At 34.4% G+C, this 4094-nt stretch overlaps 1 non-coding gene across 1 annotated transcript; it reads right to left on the bottom strand.

Moving 5' to 3' along the window:
* Window positions 1-3603: 3603 nt before the first annotated feature.
* On the bottom strand, window positions 3604-3711 carry LOC148546703 (small nucleolar RNA R71). Its single transcript, XR_015902069.1, has one exon. It is a non-coding gene; the product is annotated as a small nucleolar RNA R71 (small nucleolar RNA).
* Between the last annotated feature and the right edge of the window lie 383 nt (window positions 3712-4094).

Here is a 4094-nt window from a genome sequence, read left to right as displayed (position 1 = left end):
TTCAAGATCAGCCCAAGCACACACCAAGTGGGCCCCGGAAGTGGATTTATGCATCAATTACTTACTTTTGTAAACCCTAGTAACTAGTTTATTATAAATAGGACTTCTTACTATTGTATTAGACATCCTGGATTGTATTTTTGATCCTGTGATCACGTTTTAGGGGCTGGTCATTCGGCCATGCATGGACCTTTCACTTATGTATTTTCAAACGGTAGAGTTTCTACACTCAATAGATTAAGGTGTGGAGCTCTGCTGTTCCTCAAAGATTAATGCAAAGTACTACTGTTTTTCTATTCAATTCAACTTATTCCGCTTCTAAGATATTCATTCGCACTTCAACCTGAATGTGATGAACGTGACAATCATCATCATTCCCTATGAACGCATGCCTGACAACCACTTCCGTTCTACCTTAGATTGAATGAGTATCTCTTGGATCTCTTAATCAGAATCTTCGTGGTGTAAGCTAGATTGATGGCGGCATTCATGAGAGTCCGGAAAGTCTAAACATTGTCTGTGGTATTCCGAGTAGGACTCTGGGATTGAATGACTGTGACGAGCTTCAAACTCGCGAGTACTGGGCGTAGTGACAGACGCAAAAGGAGGGTGAATCCTATTCCAGTATGATCGAGAACCTCAGATGATTAGCCGTGCTGTGACAGAGCATTTGGACCATTTTCACAAGAGGATAGGATGCAGCCATTGGCAAGGGTGACGCCTCCAGACGATTAGCCATGCAGTGACAGCGCATCGGACCATTTTCCAGAGAGGATCAAAAGTAGCCATTGACAACGGTGATGTCCTTACATAAAGCCAGCCATAGAAAGGAGTAAGACTGATTGGATGAAGACAGCAGGAAAGCAGAGGTTTAGAGGGACGAAAGCATCTCCATGCATTTATCTGAAATTCTCACCAAGGATTTACATAAGTATTTCTATCCCTATTTTATTATTTATTTTCGAAAACTCCATAACCATTCTATATCCGCCTGACTGAGATTTACAAAATGACCATAGCTTGCTTCATACCAACAATCTCCGTGGGATCGACCCTTACTCGCGTAAGGTTTATTACTTGGACGACCCAGTGCACCTGCTGGTTAGTTGTGCGAAGTTGTGATAAAAAGTTGAGATTACAATTGAGCTTACCATGTTGATGGCGCCATTGATGATCACAATTTCGTGCACCATGTTTTTGGCGCCGTTGTCGGGGATTGTTCGAGTTTGGACAACTGACGGTTCATCTTGTTGCTCAGATTGGGTAACTTTCTTTTCGTTTTCTTTTCAAAAAGTTTTCAAAAATTTTTCAAAAATCTTTCAAAAATTTCTCCTTTGTTTTCAAAAAAAAATTTAAAATAAAAATGTTTTCAAAAATATATTTTTCTTCAGAATTTTTAAGAATGAATTCTAGAGTTTCATGAAGCATGTTGAAGCCTGGCTGGCTATAAAACCATGTCTAAATTCTTTTGGACAGAGGTTTTGGCTTAAAAATTGAATGAATTACTCTCATATTCATGCTAAAGCTTGGCTGGCTATTAAGCCATGCCTGACCCTTTGATTGGAGCTTTAGTTTAAAGAGCATAAGATTCCTGGAATTCATATTAAAAATTTTGGAATCCTTATTTTTCTTTTTTAAAATGATTTTCGAAAAAATTAAAAGAAAATACAAAAAAATCAAAAAATCAAAAAAATCAAAAGTATTTCATGTTTCTTGTTTGAGTCATGTGTCATGTTATAAGTTTGGTGTCAATTGCATACTCATCTTGCATTTTTCGAAAATTGCATTCATGCATTGCATTCATCATGATCTTCAAGTTGTTCTTGATAAAACCTTCTTGATTGATCTTCATATTATATTGTTTTGTGTTGTATGATGTTTTTCATATGCATTCTTGAATTCTTAGTGCCTAAGCATTAAAGATTTCTAAGTTTGGTGTCTTACATGTTTTATTTGCATAAAAATTTTTTTTCAAAAATAAGTTCTTGATGTTCATCTTGATCTTCAAAGTATTCTTGGTGTTCATCTTGACATTCATAGCATTCTTGCATGCATTCATTGTTTTGATCTAAAATTTCCATGCATTGAGCATTTTTAGTGTTTTTCTCTCTCATCATAAAAATTCAAAAAAATCAAAAAAATATCTTTCCCTTTTTCTCTCTTAAAATTTTGAAAATTAGATTTGACTTTTTCAAAAAATTTTAAAATCTAGTTGTTTTTATGAGTCAAATCAAATTTTCAATTTAAAAATCTTATCTTTTTCAAAATCTTTTTCAAAAATCAAATCTTTTTCATTTTTCTTAGTTATTTTTGAAAATTACAAAAATATTTTTCAAAAAATCTTTTCTTAATTTTATCTCATAATTTTCGAAAATAACATCATCAATTAATGTTTTGATTCAAAAATTTCAAGTTTGTTACTTGCTTGTTAAGAAAGATTCAAACTTTGAGTTCTAGAATCATATCTTGTGATTTCTTGTGAATCAAGTCATTAATTGTGATTTTAAAAATCAAAGTTTTTTTAAAAACTAATTTAAATCATATCTTTTCAAAAATATCTTCTTATCTTATCTTTTTCAAAAATTTGATTTCAAAATATCTTTTCTAACTTCCTAACTTCTTATCTTTTCAAAATTTGTTTCAACTAACTAACTAACTTTTTGTTTGTTTCTTATCTTTTTTCAAAACTACCTAACTAACTCTCTCTCTCTAATTTTCGAAAATATCTCCCTCTTTTTCAAAAATTTCTTTTTAATTAACTAATTATTTTTATTTTTTATTTTAATTTTCGAAAATTACTAACCTTTTTCAAAAACTATTTTCGAAAATCACTAACTCTTTTTCAAAAATTATTTTCGAAAATCCTTCTCCCTCATCTCTTTCTAATTATTTATTCATCTACTAACACTTCTCTTCATCTCACATCACTGCTCCTATCCTTACCCTTGTGTTTGGATTCTTCATTCTTCTTCACCCCTATTCCTTTTCTTCTTCTACTAACAATAAGGAACCTCTTTACTGTGACATAGAGGATTCCTCTTCTTTTCTTGTTCTCTTCTCTTTCTTATGAGCAGGAACAAGGAAAAAGGCATTCTTGTTGAAGCTGATCCAGAACCTGAAAGGACTCTGAAGAGGAAACTAAGAGAAGCTAAATTACAACAATCTAGAGACAACCTTATTGAAAATTTCGAACAAGTAAAGGAGATGGCAGCCGAACCCAACAACAATAATGCAAGGAGAATGCTTGGTGACTTTACTGCACCTAATTCCAATTTACATGGAAGAAGCATCTCCATTCCTGCCATTGGAGCAAACAACCTTGAGCTGAAACCTCAGCTAGTTTCTCTGATGCAGCAGAACTGCAAGTTTCATGGACTTCCATCTGAAGATCCTTTTCAGTTCTTAACTGAATTCTTGTAGATATGTGATACTGCTAAGATTAATGGAGTAGATCCTGAAGTCTACAGGCTCATGCTTTTCCCTTTTGCTGTAAGAGACAGAGCTAGAATATGGTTGGACTCTCAACCTAAGGATAGCCTGAACTCTTGGGATAAGCTGGTCAAGGCTTTCTTAGCCAAGTTCTTTCCTCCTCAAAAGTTGAGTAAGCTTAGAGTGGATGTTCAGACCTTCAGACAGAAAGAAGGTGAATCCCTCTATGAAGCTTGGGAGAGATACAAAGGACTGACCAAAAAGTGTCCTTCTGACATGCTTTCAGAATGGACCATCTTGGATATATTCTATGATGGTCTGTCTGAATTAACTAAGATGTCATTGGATACTTCTGCAGGTGGATCCATTCACCTAAAGAAAACGCCTGCAGAAGCTCAAGAACTCATTGACATGGTTGCTAATAACCAGTTCATGTACACTTCTGAGAGGAATCCTGTGAGCAATGGGACGCCTATGAAGAAGGGAGTTCTTGAAATTGATACTCTGAATGCCATATTGGCTCAGAATAAAATATTGACTCAGCAAGTCAATATGATTTCTCAGAGTCTGAATGGAATGCAAGCTGCATCCAATGGTACTCAAGAGGCATCTTCTGAAGAAGAAGCTTATGATCCTAAAAACCCTGCAATAGCAGAGGTAAATTA

Source organism: Arachis ipaensis, chromosome B9, assembly GCF_059453495.1.
Source record: "Arachis ipaensis isolate K30076 ecotype BB chromosome B9, ASM5945349v1, whole genome shotgun sequence".
NCBI classification, from domain to species: domain Eukaryota; kingdom Viridiplantae; phylum Streptophyta; class Magnoliopsida; order Fabales; family Fabaceae; genus Arachis; species Arachis ipaensis.
This window is presented reverse-complemented; position numbering and strand designations above follow the sequence as displayed.